The sequence below is a fragment of the Myxine glutinosa genome, chromosome 4 (genome assembly GCF_964187855.1).
Source record: "Myxine glutinosa chromosome 4, kmMyxGlut1.1, whole genome shotgun sequence".
Classification (NCBI taxonomy): domain Eukaryota; kingdom Metazoa; phylum Chordata; class Myxini; order Myxiniformes; family Myxinidae; genus Myxine; species Myxine glutinosa.
Window position 1 is genome coordinate 158,039,027 of NC_136264.1, and position 18,939 is coordinate 158,057,965.

The 18,939-nt window shown below is 46.4% G+C and overlaps 1 protein-coding gene across 6 annotated transcripts in view; it reads right to left on the reverse strand.

The window, feature by feature from the left end:
• Window positions 1-18,939, reverse strand: part of LOC137412486 (PH and SEC7 domain-containing protein 3) — a 196,756-nt gene that overhangs the window by 61,623 nt on the left and 116,194 nt on the right. The window contains exon 1 of one of the 6 annotated variants that reach the window (XM_068097796.2): window positions 7,321-7,445. The exons of the other annotated variants lie outside the window; for them this stretch is intronic. The gene's annotated coding sequence lies outside the window, so the exon portion shown is untranslated. Of the gene's footprint in view, window positions 1-7,320; window positions 7,446-18,939 lie in introns of those variants that run through there. 6 annotated transcript variants of the gene reach the window in all.

Here is an 18,939-nt window from a genome sequence, read left to right on the forward strand (position 1 = left end):
GGGCACCAATCTGACGTTTATACCCGGCACCAATCTGACGTTTATACCCGGCACCAATCTGACGTTTATACCTGGGCACCAATCCAACAGTTTATAGTTGGGGTGAGAATCAAAGCCAGCTAAGTGCGATACCCAAGCACCATCCATCCTCAAATGTTCACAACCCCATCCTCAAATAATACAGTGGAGGAAATTTGGAATTTTGTCACAGTTACTTGGTCAAAAAGCTTAGTCTTTCGGACAACCTGAGGATCTTCCATGTGCTTAAAACAAGTGCATGCGACATAAACGTCCCCTCTGAAGGTCAAAGTGGTTCACAAATACAGCGGCCACTCGCCATTAGCGTTGCACCAGATGGCGGTTTTCGGTAGATTCACAAAACCAGGCAGCACAGAGGCGATCACTCTACCAGTGAAGCTATGCCATGCCACTGTGGTGAGAGGAATGAAACAAGAGTAAGAAAAATAATAGCACAAAGTACAAATGGTATTTAAACAGTGAGTCCTCACAGACACAAAGCAGCAGGATCTGTGGAGTATCTCAGACCCAAATAAGCAGGTTCTGTGGAGTATCTGAGACCCAAATAAGCAGGTTCTGTGGAGTATCTCAGACCCAAATAAGCAGGATCTAGGGAGTATCTCAGACCCAAATAAGCAGGTTCTGTGGAGTATCTCAGACCCAAATAAGCAGGATCTAGGGAGTATCTCAGACCCAAATAAGCAGGATCTGTGGAGTATCTCAGACCCAAATAAGCAGGATCTCGGGAGTATCTCAGACCCAAATAAGCAGGATCTAGGGAGTATCTCAGACCCAAATAAGCAGGATCTAGGGAGTATCTCAGACCCAAATAAGCAGGATCTAGGGAGTATCTCAGACCCAAATAAGCAGGATCTAGGGCAGGGGTCAGGAACCTTTTTGACTGGGAGAGCCATAAAAGCCAAATATTTCTAAATATATTTCATTGAGAGCCATATAGTATTTTTAACGTATAATAAATTAAATATGTCTTACTTTTAATGCGACTTCTGGTGCTGCATGGTTTTGCTGATGGCCTTGTAGTCTGGTTCATACGTGGTGAGGTTGAGCTTCATGCAGGCGTTGAGGCTTCCATCAGTTAAACGTGAGCGTAGGTTGGTCTTAATGTTCCAACCTTAATAGCAAACTAGTTGGCTATCTGATAAAATTGATTTCTTCACCTTTACAATGACGCGGACATGCTCGCGAGCCATTGGTTCCCGACCCGACCCACGGGTGACCCGTGACCCGTGAAATTTATCTTCAAAACTGATTTCTGTTTACTTTAAAATGACACAGTATTATTAAGAAATATCACAAGTATTTTAAAATCAGTTCCAAACTGATTTTTTTTTTTTTTTTTCAACTCAAAATTGTCTGGGAGCCATATGCCGTCACCGGAAGAGCCATATATGGCTCGCGAGCCATAGGTTCCCGACTGCTGATCTAGGGAGTATCTCAGACCCAAATAAGCAGGATCTAGGGAGTATCTCAGACCCAAATAAGCAGGATCTGTGGAGTATCTCAGACCCAAATAAGCAGGATCTCGGGAGTATCTCAGACCCAAATAAGCAGGATCTAGGGAGTATCTCAGACCCAAATAAGCAGGATCTCGGGAGTATCTCAGACCCAAATAAGCAGGATCTAGGGAGTATCTCAGACCCAAATAAGCAGGATCTAGGGAGTATCTCAGACCCAAATAAGCAGGATCTGTGGAGTATCTCAGACCCAAATAAGCAGGATCTGTGGAGTATCTCAGACCCAAATAAGCAGGATCTCGGGAGTATCTCAGACCCAAATAAGCAGGATCTCGGGAGTATCTCAGACCCAAATAAGCAGGATCTAGGGAGTATCTCAGACCCAAATAAGCAGGATCTGTGGAGTATCTCAGACCCAAATAAGCAGGATCTAGGGAGTATCTCAGACCCAAATAAGCAGGATCTGTGGAGTATCTCAGACCCAAATAAGCAGGTTCTGTGGAGTATCTCAGACCCAAATAAGCAGGATCTGGGGAGTATCTCAGACCCAAATAAGCAGTATCTGTGGAGTATCTCAGACCCAAATAAGCAGGATCTGGGGAGTATCTCAGACCCAAATAAGCAGGATCTAGGGAGTATCTCAGACCCAAATAAGCAGGATCTAGGGAGTATCTCAGACCCAAATAAGCAGGATCTGTGGAGTATCTCAGACCCAAATAAGCAGAATCTGGGGAGTATCTCAGACCCAAATAAGCAGAATCTGGGGAGTATCTCAGACCCAAATAAGCAGGATCTAGGGAGTATCTCAGACCCAAATAAGCAGGATCTGTGGAGTATCTCAGACCCAAATAAGCAGGATCTAGGGAGTATCTCAGACCCAAATAAGCAGGTTCTGTGGAGTATCTCAGACCCAAATAAGCAGGATCTAGGGAGTATCTCAGACCCAAATAAGCAGGATCTGTGGAGTATCTCAGACCCAAATAAGCAGGATCTGTGGAGTATCTCAGACCCAAATAAGCAGGTTCTGTGGAGTATCTCAGACCCAAATAAGCAGGATCTAGGGAGTATCTCAGACCCAAATAAGCAGGTTCTAGTGAGTATCTCAGACCCAAATAAGCAGGATCTAGGGAGTATCTCAGACCCAAATAAGCAGGATCTAGGGAGTATCTCAGACCCAAATAAGCAGGATCTGGGGAGTATCTCAGACCCAAATAAGCAGGATCTGTGGAGTATCTCAGACCCAAATAAGCAGGTTCTGTGGAGTATCTCAGACCCAAATAAGCAGGTTCTGTGGAGTATCTCAGACCCAAATAAGCAGGTTCTGTGGAGTATCTCAGACCCAAATAAGCAGGATCTAGGGAGTATCTCAGACCCAAATAAGCAGGTTCTGTGGAGTATCTCAGACCCAAATAAGCAGGATCTGTGGAGTATCTCAGACCCAAATAAGCAGGATCTGTGGAGTATCTCAGACCCAAATAAGCAGGATCTGTGGAGTATCTCAGACCCAAATAAGCAGGATCTGTGGAGTATCTCAGACCCAAATAAGCAGAATCTGTGGAGTATCTCAGACCCAAATAAGCAGGATCTGTGGAGTATCTCAGACCCAAATAAGCAGGATCTGTGGAGTATCTCAGACCCAAATAAGCAGGATCTGTGGAGTATCTCAGACCCAAATAAGCAGGATCTGGGGAGTATCTCAGACCCAAATAAGCAGGTTCTGTGGAGTATCTCAGACCCAAATAAGCAGGATCTCGGGAGTATCTCAGACCCAAATAAGCAGGATCTGTGGAGTATCTCAGACCCAATTAAGCAGGATCTGGGGAGTATCTCAGACCCAAATAAGCAGGATCTGTGGAGTATCTCAGACCCAAATAAGCAGGATCTGTGGAGTATCTCAGACCCAAATAAGCAGGATCTGTGGAGTATCTCAGACCCAAATAAGCAGGATCTGGGGAGTATCTCAGACCCAAATAAGCAGGATCTGTGGAGTATCTCAGACCCAAATAAGCAGGATCTGGGGCGTATCTCAGACCCAAATAAGCTGGATCTGGGGAGTATCTCAGACCTAAATAAGCAGGATCTGTGGAGTATCTCAGACCCAAATAAGCAGGATCTGTGGAGTATCTCAGACCCAAATAAGCAGGATCTGTGGAGTATCTCAGACCCAAATAAGCAGGATCTGTGGAGTATCTCAGACCCAAATAAGCAGGATCTGTGGAGTATCTCAGACCCAAATAAGCTGGATCTGGGGAGTATCTCAGACCCAAATAAGCAGGATCTGTGGAGTATCTCAGACCCAAATAAGCAGGATCTGTGGAGTATCTCAGACCCAAATAAGCAGGATCTGTGGAGTATCTCAGACCCAAATAAGCAGGATCTCAGGAGTATCTCAGACCCAAATAAGCAGGATCTGTGGAGTATCTCAGACCCAAATAAGCAGGATCTGTGGAGTATCTCAGACCCAAATAAGCAGGATCTGTGGAGTATCTCAGACCCAAATAAGCAGGATCTGTGGAGTATCTCAGACCCAAATAAGCATGATCTGTGGAGTATCTCAGACCCAAATAAGCAGGTTCTGTGGAGTATCTCAGACCCAAATAAGCAGGATCTAGGGAGTATCTCAGACCCAAATAAGCAGGTTCTGTGGAGTATCTCAGACCCAAATAAGCAGGATCTGTGGAGTATCTCAGACCCAAATAAGCAGGATCTGTGGAGTATCTCAGACCCAAATAAGCAGGATCTAGGGAGTATCTCAGACCCAAATAAGCAGGATCTGTGGAGTATCTCAGACCCAAATAAGCAGGATCTGTGGAGTATCTCAGACCCAAATAAGCAGGATCTGTGGAGTATCTCAGACCCAAATAAGCAGGATCTGTGGAGTATCTCAGACCCAAATAAGCAGGATCTAGGGAGTATCTCAGACCCAAATAAGCAGGATCTAGGGAGTATCTCAGACCCAAATAAGCAGGATCTAGGGAGTATCTCAGACCCAAATAAGCAGGATCTGTGGAGTATCTCAGACCCAAGTAAGCAGGATCTGGGGAGTATCTCAGACCCAAATAAGCAGGATCTAGGGAGTATCTCAGACCCAAATAAGCAGGATCTAGGGAGTATCTCAGACCCAAATAAGCAGGATCTGTGGAGTATCTCAGACCCAAATAAGCAGGATCTGTGGAGTATCTCAGACCCAAATAAGCAGGATCTGTGGAGTATCTCAGACCCAAATAAGCAGGATCTGTGGAGTATCTCAGACCCAAATAAGCAGGATCTAGGGAGTATCTCAGACCCAAATAAGCAGGATCTAGGGAGTATCTCAGACCCAAATAAGCAGGATCTAGGGAGTATCTCAGACCCAAATAAGCAGGATCTGTGGAGTATCTCAGACCCAAGTAAGCAGGATCTGGGGAGTATCTCAGACCCAAATAAGCAGGATCTGGGGAGTATCTCAGACCCAAATAAGCAGGATCTGTGGAGTATCTCAGACCCAAATAAGCAGGATCTGTGGAGTATCTCAGACCCAAGTAAGCAGGATCTGGGGAGTATCTCAGACCCAAATAAGCAGGATCTGGGGAGTATCTCAGACCCAAATAAGCAGGATCTGTGGAGTATCTCAGACCCAAATAAGCAGGATCTGTGGAGTGTCTCAGACCCAAATAAGCAGGATCTGTGGAGTATCTCAGACCCAAATAAGCAGGATCTGGGGAGTATCTCAGACCCAAATAAGCAGGATCTAGGGAGTATCTCAGACCCAAATAAGCAGGATCTGTGGAGTATCTCAGACCCAAATAAGCAGGATCTGGGGAGTATCTCAGACCCAAATAAGCAGGATCTAGGGAGTATCTCAGACCCAAATAAGCAGGATCTGTGGAGTATCTCAGACCCAAATAAGCAGGATCTGTGGAGTATCTCAGACCCAAATAAGCAGGATCTAGGGAGTATCTCAGACCCAAATAAGCAGGATCTGTGGAGTATCTCAGACCCAAATAAGCAGGATCTAGGGAGTATCTCAGACCCAAATAAGCAGGATCTAGGGAGTATCTCAGACCCAAATAAGCAGGATCTAGGGAGTATCTCAGACCCAAATAAGCAGGATCTGTGGAGTATCTCAGACCCAAATAAGCAGGATCTGTGGAGTATCTCAGACCCAAGTAAGCAGGATCTGGGGAGTATCTCAGACCCAAATAAGCAGGATCTGGGGAGTATCTCAGACCCAAATAAGCAGGATCTGTGGAGTATCTCAGACCCAAATAAGCAGGATCTGTGGAGTGTCTCAGACCCAAATAAGCAGGATCTAGGGAGTATCTCAGACCCAAATAAGCAGGATCTGTGGAGTGTCTCAGACCCAAATAAGCAGGATCTGTGGAGTGTCTCAGACCCAAATAAGCAGGATCTGTGGAGTATCTCAGACCCAAATAAGCAGGATCTGGGGAGTATCTCAGACCCAAATAAGCAGGATCTAGGGAGTATCTCAGACCCAAATAAGCAGGATCTGTGGAGTATCTCAGACCCAAATAAGCAGGATCTGGGGAGTATCTCAGACCCAAATAAGCAGGATCTAGGGAGTATCTCAGACCCAAATAAGCAGGATCTGTGGAGTATCTCAGACCCAAATAAGCAGGATCTGTGGAGTATCTCAGACCCAAATAAGCAGGATCTGTGGAGTACCTCAGACCCAAATAAGCAGGATCTGTGGAGTATCTCAGACCCAAATAAGCAGGATCTGTGGAGTATCTCAGACCCAAATAAGCAGGTTCTGGGGAGTATCTCAGACCCAAATAAGCAGGTTCTGTGGAGTATCTCAGACCCAAATAAGCAGGTTCTGTGGAGTATCTCAGACCCAAATAAGCAGGTTCTGTGGAGTATCTCAGACCCAAATAAGCAGGTTCTGTGGAGTATCTCAGACCCAAATAAGCAGGATCTGTGGAGTATCTCAGACCCAAATAAGCAGGATCTGTGGAGTATCTCAGACCCAAATAAGCAGGATCTGTGGAGTATCTCAGACCCAAATAAGCAGGATCTGTGGAGTATCTCAGACCCAAATAAGCAGGATCTGGGGAGTATCTCAGACCCAAATAAGCAGGATCTGTGGAGTATCTCAGACCCAAATAAGCAGGTTCTGTGGAGTATCTCAGACCCAAATAAGCAGGATCTGGGGAGTATCTCAGACCCAAATAAGCAGGATCTGTGGAGTATCTCAGACCCAAATAAGCAGGATCTGTGGAGTATCTCAGACCCAAATAAGCAGGATCTGTGGAGTATCTCAGACCCAAATAAGCAGGATCTAGGGAGTATCTCAGACCCAAATAAGCAGGATCTGTGGAGTATCTCAGACCCAAATAAGCAGGATCTAGGGAGTATCTCAGACCCAAATAAGCAGGATCTAGGGAGTATCTCAGACCCAAATAAGCAGGATCTAGGGAGTATCTCAGACCCAAATAAGCAGAATCTGTGGAGTATCTCAGACCCAAATAAGCAGGATCTGTGGAGTACCTCAGACCCGGGTGTTTTATTATTAATATTTTGTAATCACAGTGTACACTTCCCAGCACCTTGGCCTTTGTCGTTGCAAAAGCTGAACACCGGGGACCCAGCCGGCTCGGCTACGTGTTTAGCTGCGGCCTTGGAGCTGCAACTACGCCGTACACTCTCACTCTGTCCAAGTTCACACAACCCTGGGGACTCCACCAGAGTGAGCCACAAACACATGTCGGGCCGACCCGCGGCACTATCTGCTCTGGGTTGGTTTAATCATCAGCTACATCGGTACAGAATACGTCACGACACCGGACGATACAACGTGATCAAACAATAATGGCGATCAACTTACATTATCCTTCGCTGCACAAAAACGCTTTGCTTCTGTGACCGCACAGCTTGAATTATGTATAGATAAATAATTAATAATGCGGGACGAGGATGGGCGTGAATTCCCGACACTTGTTCCGCCTCGGGGGCGTGGCTTCATCGCGCTTCGCTTCCTCGCTCGCAGAAATTACTATAGCAACGGCGAGATCAACCAATCGCGTGTACGCCGTGCCACGTCGCTACGTCACGACGTTCCTGGAACGGACCCAATTGGAAGACGCGCTCGACACGTGCTTCACCGGAGAGATTGTGAAATCGCCTCGCGACTGGACTTTGCTTATCTTTAATACAAACCCAAACGTAATTACAATTATCCCAAATAAATCGGTATTAACGGTCAGGAATTTAAGGTATAATTACAATGCATCTAATTAAATTCGTGCACAGAGGCGAAGGTGGCGAAGAAACCTTTTGTTTTAGATTTGCATACAGAGCTGGTTGGGAAAGCCATATGCATATTCAAATCGATGCAGCACAGCAACCCAGCAGTCCATTGGCTCAGGTTCAATATACGTTTCGACCACCGAGTGGTCATCAGCGGACAACACCGAGGGTTTGTTCAGTTTTATGATTAGATATGGGTTTTTTTTTTTTTTTTTTTTTTTTTTTTTTGTATACAAGATCGAGGCTCGTGAAAGAGCTAACATTAATCACACAAAAAGACAAACCGACACACAAAACACAAAAAACAAGGGGAGCGGTAGACAAGATGGGGAGAGAGGGGGAAGGACACAAACACAACATTTGAGAGCAGGGACATCGGGAGGACTTGGGGGGAGGTGGGAGAGGATTAAAACATATGAACACTGCAAGGACTCTGGGGTGAATTACCGGGGGTAGAAAAGATCAAGGTTTTCGATGGGGGAAGATAAGAGATGGTGGTGAACAGCTGTTTTAAAGACCTGGAGGGAGGAGTGGGATTGAAGGGAGTGGGGGAGTTTGTTCCAGAGGTGGGAGAAAAGGGGAATGAAAGAGTGAAGGTGAGCAGAGAGCCTAGACTTTGGCAATTTAACCAGAAGAGGGTTGCAGGCAGATCTTGTGCGACCTGAAGGAATATTGGGGGGACAGAGCACAGAGAGAGCTGGGGGAGCAAGGCCGGAGAGGAGTCGGTAGAAGACAGAAAGACCACCAACCTGCCTGCGGTGAGTGAGTGAAAGGCCCTCGGCGTTGACTACATCGCAGGAGATTCCAATGATTCTGAAAGCTTTGGCCTCAACAGCGTGAAGCCGAGCAAGGTGTGAGGCAGGAGCACCAGCCCAGAGGGGGGAACAGTATTCCATTGAGCTGCGGATGAAAGCCTTGTATGTGGTGAGGAGCTCAGGTGTGCCAAGGAAGGACTTCGCACGACGGAGGATGCCCAGTCGGCGACTGGCTTTGGAGGCCAGCTTGGAAATGTGGTTTTCCCAAGAAAGATCATGGCAGATAGTGAGACCCAAAAGCTTGAGCGACAGAACTTCTTGGAGAGGATTGTTGAGAAAGTAGATGGGAGGGTTGTCCAGTCGGTCCTTTCGGAGAGACATTGTAAGAGTGTGAGATTTGTCAGGATTGAAAGACATGTTCCACTTGTTTGACCAGTCTGTGATTTTGTCCAGGTCTGCAGAGAGTGAGGAGGCTGCAGACTGCCGATCTGAGGGATGAGGAATGGAGCGACAGAGAGTAGAGTCGTCAGCAAAGAGATAGAGAGGATTTTCAAGAGAGTCAGAGAGATCATTGATGAAGACCAGAAAAAGCACAGGGCCCAGAACACTACCTTGGGGAACTCCAGCCTGAACAGGAAGAGGAGATGAGAGAAACCCATTCAGGGCCACACGTTGACTACGACCAGAGAGGAAGTCCGCCAGCCATGCGTGGAGATTTCCATGGATACCAAAGGAGGAGAGTTTGGAGAGCAGAGCAGGGTGCCAGACCGTATCGAAGGCACGTGAAATGTCAAGGGAGACAGCTCTAATTTCCTGTTTGGCGTTGAGGACCTCCATCCATTGTTGAGAAAGCAGAAGCAGCATGTCCAGAGTAGAGTGACCAGGTCTGAAACCAAATTGATGATCAGAGATCAAGCCATTGGAGAAGAGGAAAGATTTAATATCTGAAGCAATGATGGATTCCATGACTTTGCTGATAATTGGGAGAAGGCTGATTGGTCTGTAGTTGCTGGGATCTGTTTTTGCACCTTTTTTGTGCAAAGCGGTGATGTTGGCTGATTTCCAAGCAGATGGCAGATGACCTTGAGCAAAAGAGAGGGTGAAGAGAACAGAAAGAGGGAGTGAAAGTGCAGAAGAACATGATTTTAGGACCCGTGGGCTGATGCCGTCAGGACCAGTTGCAGAATCAGAGTCGAGGGTTGCCAGAAACTTTTCCACCTTGTCAGGAGGAAAGGACACAGAGTCCAGGAGCAGCTGGGTACGACTGGGTACGGTGGGTACAGAGAGGGATGGGTTTGGGACACAAGATTTAGAGGCAAACACAGAGTTGAGGCATTCAACTTTTTCACGTGCGGAGTCAGCCGTTAAGCCGTTTGAGGTGAGGGAGGGGATGGAGGGGGAACAAACACCAGAAACAGATTTGACCAGACACCACCAGGATTTGGAAGAGGGAGACAGATAAGAGAGTTCGGTCTTGAGAATGGTGAGATATTGTTTCCTGGCTCTCCTGAGGGTGGACACACACTTGTTTCGGGCTTTGTGAAAGGAAATGAGATTTCCTTCCGTTGGATTTGCTTTCCAGGAGACGAAAGCAAGTTGTTTCAGGGCAACAGCCTCACCACAAGATTCCGTGTACCATGGACGGGAGGAAGGGTATGACAACTGAAGACGAGATGGTATAAATCTGTGCATGAGAGAGAGCAATTTACTTTGAAAGAATTCCCAGGATGAGTTGATGTCAGAGGCGGTAGAGATGGGAGACCAGTCCAGATGATTGATGGCTGCTTGAAGACCGTGCCAGTTGGCCTGAGTGAAATGCCAGACTCGTCGACGCTGAGGAGGCTCTCTGAGAATGGTCAGAGAGATGTCCACTTTGACAAGCACATGATCAGATGAGCCGATTGGAGCAGAAGAAGAGCAGCAGACATTTTCAGGGAAGTTTGTCATAACCAAATCCAGAAGAGAAGATGCTCCGTTGACTGAGATCCGGGTCGGGAAATTGACAGATTGTGTCAGTCCCAGTGAGTCGCAGAAGTCCTTTGCTGAAGAGCCATGGCTGGTGAGAGAGGTACCCACACCCAGCCAACTGGCATGGTGACAATTGAAATCACCACATATGAGGAAGAGAGAGTTGGGATGGGTAGATAGAAGTTGGTCCATATTATCAGACAGTGAGATGTAGATGGAGTCATCGCTGATTGGTGGACGGTACAACACACATATGAACAAAAGGTGGGAGCGAAGGGGAAGCCGTAGCCAAAGGTATTCCTGGGGGTGAGGTGGAGAGAGGGCAGTGGAGGGCGAGTGAGGAAGAGAGTTTTTTATAAAGATAGCAACCCCACCTCCAGGACGAGGCTCAGGTCTATCATACCGGAGGAGGGAGTAACCTGGGAGAGATACCAAGGCATCAGAGACATCATGAAGGAGGAAAGTTTCTGTTAAGCAGATCACATCTGGTTTGTCAGAAGCAACCTGTATGGAGAGGTCAGTCAAGTTTGAGCGAAGGCCCCGGATGTTTGAGGTCCATACCATTAATGAAGAGGAAGGGGGAGCATCGGGTCCAGAACAGGGGGGGGGAGGGGTAGGGTAAGATGTGGAAGAGGAGGAAGAGGTAGGGAGAGCTGTTGAAGGTGTGTCAGAGATTTCAGAATAGCTTGGAGAAAGGGAAGAATGGGGCGGACAAAAGGTTTGATGGAGATTGGGTGAGGCACAGTGAGGTGTTATTTGAGGAGGGGGAAGAGCAAGGCAGAAGGTTTGGGGAGATGAAGGTGAAAGTTGGAAGGAGGAAGAAGCAGGGAGGATGCTTTGAGGAGGAGGGGTGAGAGGGGAGTCTAGGAGGGGAGGAGCGAGGGAGAGTCTCGGAGGGGAGGGGTGTGGGGGGAGTTTTGGAGGGAGGGGAGGGAAGGGGCAAGGGGGGAGATTTGAAAGGGATGGGTGATGGGGAGGATTTGGAGGGGAGGGGTGAGATTGGATTTTGAAAAGTGTACGATTCATGGGAAACGAACATTTTTTGCAAAATGAGTTTGAGACCTTCGAGTCAAAAATACGTTTGAGGACACTGGAGGAGGGATGGAGTTCTGGATAGTTTAGGGAATGTAGAAAGGAGGAACTGTAAGAGATGGTATTATATATATATTTTGGAATGAATAGATTTGGTGAGCAAGACGAAAGCATCCTTTTGTAGGAAAAGAAGAAAAGGGTGTTATAATATATGAGAGAAAATAGTTGTTCAGGGGAGAGATTATACATTTCTAACCGCGTGATCGCGAACGAAGAACGAACGAACAAAAAGAACAAAGAAACGAATAAGACCTGGGAAGGAAATAGTTTTTTTGGGGTTTTTTTTCTTTGTTTGTTTTTTTTGTGAGTACAGATATTAAACGAGGAGGTACGGGGTGAACGACTGGGACGAAACAGTGAACGAAAATAATTTCAGCGCATTCGACGAATCGCTGAGAGAAAAACAAACCACAAGGTCGGAGACGGTACGGTAGTCCAAGCCTACGAGTACTAGGCCGCAGAATACTCGATACCATTAACAGACGATTGTGTATACATGTACGAAAAATTAGCACCGAAAATTTTCCAAAAGATACGCTATAGGTACATACACCGAAAGATAGATACAGTCTCGACAAAAACACGATTGAGAAATATCACTTAGCTTCGAAAGCGTGAGCGCATGGAGCAGCTTCGAAAAGACGTGCCACCTAACACCGAATGGTCGTTCTTTTCTTGAATAAATATCTTGGAAGGAAGATTTTCATGTTTTTCATGTCCTTTTACACTCAACTGGCCCCGCCCCCAATAAAAACGGCGATTTGATTACGTCATATAGCACGTGACCCTCCACGTCATCTTGAGGATACTTTTGTTGCAGGACTTGCGTTTACATGCGGCCGACATACGCTCTGAACTCTGAGAGAGTACTCAGAATGTCAGCGAGATGTGTTATTTCTGGTTGCAGCAACACGACCAAAGATGGAGTGAGTAGACATGTTTCCCACAAAATCCACCTGCAAGGAAAATATGGATAGCCAAGGTAAAACTGACGAGAGGAAAGTGCCATCATGGCCCAACTGCTTCAAGCTTCATTTGCAGCGTCCATTTTGAAACAACACCGGCTGACATACCCAGTTTGTGATGACTAAAATCAAGCGATTAAAATCCGATCCAATGCGTGCATGTCCAAGCATTATAGTTATACAGAGTGTTAGAGGGGTGTGGGATGTATGTCCAAGCATTATAGTGTTACAGGGGTGTGGGGTGTATGTCCAAGCATTATAGTGTTACTGGGCGTAGGGTGTATGTCCAAGCATTATAGTGTTACAGGGGTGTAGGGTGTATGTCCAAGCATTATAGTGTTACAGGGGTGTGGGGTGTATGTCCAAGCATTATAGTGTTACAGGGGTGTGGGGTGTATGTCCAAGCATTATAGTGTTACAGGGGCGTGGGGTGTATGTCCAAGCATTATAGTGTTACAGGGCGTAGGGTGTATGTCCAAGCATTATAGTGTTACAGGGTGTTGGGTGTATGTCCAAGCATTATAGTGTTACAGGGCGTAGGGTGTATATCCAAGCAGTATCGTGTTACAGGGTGTCGGGTGTATGTCCAAGCAGTATAGTGTTACAGGGCGTAGGGTGTATGTCCAAGCAGCATAGTGTTACAGGGCGTCGGGTGTATGTCCAAGCAGTATAATGTTACAGGGCGTAGGGTGTATGTCCAAGCATTATAGTGTTACAGGGCGTAGGGTGTATGTCCAAGCATTATAGTGTTACAGGGCGGAGACTGTATGTCCAAGCAGTATAGTGTTACAGGGCGTAGGGTGTATGTCCAAGCATTATAGTGTTACAGGGCATAGGGTGTATGTCCAAGCATTATAGTGTTACAGGGCGTAGGGTGTATGTCCAAGCATCATAGTGTTACAGGGCGTAGGGTGTATGTCCAAGCATTATAGTGTTACAGGGCGTAGGGTGTATGTCCAAGCATTATAGTGTTACAGGGCGGAGGGTGTATGTCCAAGCAGTATAATGATACAGGGCGTAGGGTGTATGTCCAAGCATTATGGTGTTACAGGGCGTAGGGTGTATGTCCAAGCAATATAGTGTTACAGGGCATAGGGTGTACTTCCAAGCAGTATAGTGTTACAGGGCGTAGGGTGTATGTCCAAGCATTATAGTGTTACAGGGTGTAGGGTGTATGTCCAAGCATTATAGTGTTAAAGGGCGTAGGGTGTATGTCCAAGCAGTATAGTATTACAGGGCGTAGGGTGTATGTCCAAGCATTATAGTGTTACAGGGCGTAGGGTGTATGTCCAAGCATTATAGTGTTACAGGGTGTAGGGTGTATGTCCAAGCATTATAGTGTTACAGGGTGTAGGGTGTATGTCCAAGCATTATAGTGTTACAGGACGTAGGGTGTATGTCCAAGCATTATAGAGTTACAGGGCGTAGGGTGTATGTCCAAGCATTATAGTATTACAGGGTGTAGGGTGTATGCCCAAGCATTATAGTGTTACAGGGTGTAGGGTGTATGTCCAAGCATTATAGTGTTACAGGGTGTAGGGTGTATGTCCAAGCATTATAGTGTTACAGGGTGTAGGGTGAATGTCCAAGCATTATAGTGTTACATGGCGTAGGGTGTATGTCCAAGCATTATAGTGTTACAGGGCGTGGGGTGTATGTCCAAGCATTATAGTGTTTCAGGACGTAGGGTGAATGTCCAAGCATTATATTGTTACAGGGCGTAGGGTGTATGTCCAAGCATTATAGTGTTACAGGGCGTGGGGTGTATGTCCAAGCATTATAGTGTTACAGGGCGTGGGGTGTATGTCCAAGCATTATAGTATTACAGGGCATAGGGTGTATGTCCAAGCATTATAGTGTTACAGGGCGTAGGGTGTATGTCCAAGCATTATAGTGTTACAGGGCGTAGGGTGAATGTCCAAGCATTATAGTGTTGCAGGGTGCAGGGTGTATGTCCAAGCATTATAGTGTTACAGGGCGTAGGGTGAATGTCCAAGCATTATAGTGTTACAGGGCGTGGGGTGTATGTCCAAGCATTATAGTATTACAGGGCGTAGGGTGTATGTCCAAGCATTATAGTGTTACAGGGCGTAGGGTGTATGTCCAAGCATTATAGTGTTACAGGGCGTAGGGTGAATGTCCAAGCATTATAGTGTTGCAGGGTGCAGGGTATATGTCCAAGCATTATAGTGTTACAGGGCGTAGGGTGTATGTCCAAGCATTATAGTGTTACAGGGCATATGTAGGGTGTATGTCCAAGCATTATAGTGTTAAAGGGCGTAGGGTGTATGTCCAAGCATTATAGTGTTACAGGGCGTAGGGTGTATGTCCAAGCATTATAGTGTTACAGGGTGTAGGGTGAATGTCCAAGCATTATAGTGTTACATGGCGTAGGGTGTATGTCCAAGCATTATAGTGTTACAGGGCGTGGGGTGTATGTCCAAGCATTATAGTGTTTCAGGACGTAGGGTGAATGTCCAAGCATTATAGTGTTACAGGGCGTAGGGTGTATGTCCAAGCATTATAGTGTTACAGGGCGTGGGGTGTATGTCCAAGCATTATAGTGTTTCAGGACGTAGGGTGAATGTCCAAGCATTATAGTGTTACAGGGCGTGGGGTGTATGTCCAAGCATTATAGTATTACAGGGCGTAGGGTGTATGTCCAAGCATTATAGTGTTACAGGGCGTAGGGTGTATGTCCAAGCATTATAGTGTTACAGGGCGTAGGGTGAATGTCCAAGCATTATAGTGTTACATGGTGCAGGGTGTATCTCCAAGCATTATAGTGTTACAGGGCATAGGGTGTATGTCCAAGCATTATAGTGTTACAGGGCATATGTAGGGTGTATGTCCAAGCATTATAGTGTTAAAGGGCATAGGGTGTATGTCCAAGCATTATAGTGTTACAGGGCGTAGGGTGTATGTCCAAGCATTATAGTGTTACAGGGCGTAGGGTGTATGTCCAAGCATTATAGTGTTACAGGGCGTAGGGTGTATGTCCAAGCATTATAGTGTTACAGGGTGTAGGGTGTATGTCCAAGCAGTATAGTGTTACAGGGCGTAGCGTGTATGTCCAAGCATTATAGTGTTACAGGGCGTAGGGTGTATGTCCAAGCATTATAGTGTTACAGGGTGTAGGGTGTATGTCCAAGCATTATGGTGTTACAGGGCGTAGGGTGTATGTCCAAGCATTATAGTGTTACAGGGCGTAGGGTGTATGTCCAAGCAATATAGTGTTACAGGGCATAGGGTGTACTTCCAAGCAGTATAGTGCTACAGGGCGTAGGGTGTATGTCCAAGCATTATAGTGTTACAGGGTGTAGGGTGTATGTCCAAGCATTATAGTGTTAAAGGGCGTAGGGTGTATGTCCAAGCAGTATAGTATTACAGGGCGTAGGGTGTATGTCCAAGCATTATAGTGTTACAGGGCGTAGGGTGTATGTCCAAGCATTATAGTGTTACAGGGTGTAGGGTGAATGTCCAAGCATTATAGTGTTACATGGCGTAGGGTGTATGTCCAAGCATTATAGTGTTACAGGGCGTGGGGTGTATGTCCAAGCATTATAGTGTTTCAGGACGTAGGGTGAATGTCCAAGCATTATAGTGTTACAGGGGTGTGGGGTGTATGTCCAAGCATTATAGTGTTACTGGGCATAGGGTGTATGTCCAAGCATTATAGTGTTACAGGGCGTAGGGTGTATGTCCAAGCATTATAGTGTTACAGGGTGTTGGGTGTATGTCCAAGCATTATAGTGTTACAGGGCGTAGGGTGTATGTCCAAGCAGTATAGTGTTACAGGGTGTCGGGTGTATGTCCAAGCAGTATAGTGTTACAGGGCGTAGGGTGTATGTCCAAGCAGCATAGTGTTACAGGGCGTCGGGTGTATGTCCAAGCAGTATAATGTTACAGGGCGTAGGGTGTATGTCCAAGCATTATAGTGTTACAGGGCGTAGGGTGTATGTCCAAGCATTATAGTGTTACAGGGCGGAGACTGTATGTCCAAGCATTATAGTATTACAGGGTGTAGGGTGTATGCCCAAGCATTATAGTGTTACAGGGTGTAGGGTGTATGTCCAAGCATTATAGTGTTACAGGGCGTAGGGTGTATGTCCAAGCATTATAGTGTTACAGGGTGTAGGGTGAATGTCCAAGCATTATAGTGTTACATGGCGTAGGGTGTATGTCCAAGCATTATAGTGTTACAGGGCGTGGGGTGTATGTCCAAGCATTATAGTGTTTCAGGACGTAGGGTGAATGTCCAAGCATTATAGTGTTACAGGGCGTAGGGTGTATGTCCAAGCATTATAGTGTTACAGGGCGTGGGGTGTATGTCCAAGCATTATAGTGTTTCAGGACGTAGGGTGAATGTCCAAGCATTATAGTGTTACAGGGCGTGGGGTGTATGTCCAAGCATTATAGTATTACAGGGCGTAGGGTGTATGTCCAAGCATTATAGTGTTACAGGGCGTAGGGTGTATGTCCAAGCATTATAGTGTTACAGGGCGTAGGGTGAATGTCCAAGCATTATAGTGTTGCAGGGTGCAGGGTGTATGTCCAAGCATTATAGTGTTACAGGGCGTAGGGTGTATGTCCAAGCATTATAGTGTTACAGGGCATATGTAGGGTGTATGTCCAAGCATTATAGTGTTAAAGGGTGTAGGGTGTATGTCCAAGCATTATAGTGTTACAGGGCGTAGGGTGTATGTCCAAGCATTATAGTGTTACAGGGTGTAGGGTGAATGTCCAAGCATTATAGTGTTACATGGCGTAGGGTGTATGTCCAAGCATTATAGTGTTACAGGGCGTGGGGTGTATGTCCAAGCATTATAGTGTTTCAGGACGTAGGGTGAATGTCCAAGCATTATAGTGTTACAGGGCGTAGGGTGTATGTCCAAGCATTATAGTGTTACAGGGCGTGGGGTGTATGTCCAAGCATTATAGTGTTTCAGGACGTAGGGTGAATGTCCAAGCATTATAGTGTTACAGGGCGTGGGGTGTATGTCCAAGCATTATAGTATTACAGGGCGTAGGGTGTATGTCCAAGCATTATAGTGTTACAGGGCGTAGGGTGTATGTCCAAGCATTATAGTGTTACAGGGCGTAGGGTGAATGTCCAAGCATTATAGTGTTACAGGGTGCAGGGTGTATGTCCAAGCATTATAGTGTTACAGGGCGTAGGGTGTATGTCCAAGCATTATAGTGTTACAGGGCATATGTAGGGTGTATGTCCAAGCATTATAGTGTTAAAGGGCGTAGGGTGTATGTCCAAGCATTATAGTGTTACAGGGCGTAGGGTGTATGTCCAAGCATTATAGTGTTACAGGGCGTAGGGTGTATGTCCAAGCATTATAGTGTTACAGGGCGTAGGGTGTATGTCCAAGCATTATAGTGTTACAGGGCGTAGGGTGTATGTCCAAGCAGTATAGTGTTACAGGGCGTAGCGTGTATGTCCAAGCATTATAGTGTTACAGGGCGTAGGGTGTATGTCCAAGCATTATAGTGTTACAGGGCGTAGGGTGTATGTCCAAGCATTATAGTGTTACAGGGCGTAGGGTGTATGTCCAAGCAGTATAGTGTTACAGGGTGTAGGGTGTATGTCCAAGCATTATAGTGTTACAGGGTGTAGGGTGTATGTCCAAGCATTACCGTGTTACTGGGCGTAGGGTGTATGTCCAAGCATTATAGTGTTACTGGGCGTAGGGTGTATGTCCAAGCATTATAGTGTTACAGGGTGTAGGGTGTATGTCCAAGCATTATAGTGTTACAGGGCGTAGCGTGTATGTCCAAGCATTATACAGTGTTACAGGGCGTAGGGTGTATGTCCAAGCATTATACAGTGTTTCAGGGCGTATGGTGTATGATTGTATGTCGAAGCATTATACAGTGTTACAGGGCATAGGGTGTATGTCCAAGCATTATATAGTGTTGCAGGGCTTATTGCTTCAGATATGAAATCTTTCCTCTTCTCCAATGGCTTGATCTCTGATCATCAATTTGGTTTCAGACCTGGTCACTCTACTCTGGACATGCTGCTTCTGCTTTCTCAACAATGGATGGAGGTCCTCAACGCCAAACAGGAAATTAGAGCTGTCTCCCTTGACATTTCACGTGCCTTCGATACGGTCTGGCACCCTGCTCTGCTCACCAAACTCTCCTCCTTTGGTATCCATGGAAATCTCCACGCATGGCTGGCGGACGTCCTCTCTGGTCGGAGTCAACGTGTGGCCCTGAATGGGTTTCTCTCATCTCCTCTTCCTGTTCAGGCTGGAGTTCCCCAAGGTAGTGTTCTGGGCCCTGTGCTTTTTCTGGTCTTCATCAATGATCTCTCTGACTCTCTTGAAAATCCTCTCTATCTCTTTGCTGACGACTCTACTCTCTGTCGCTCCATTCCTCATCCCTCAGATCGGCAGTCTGCAG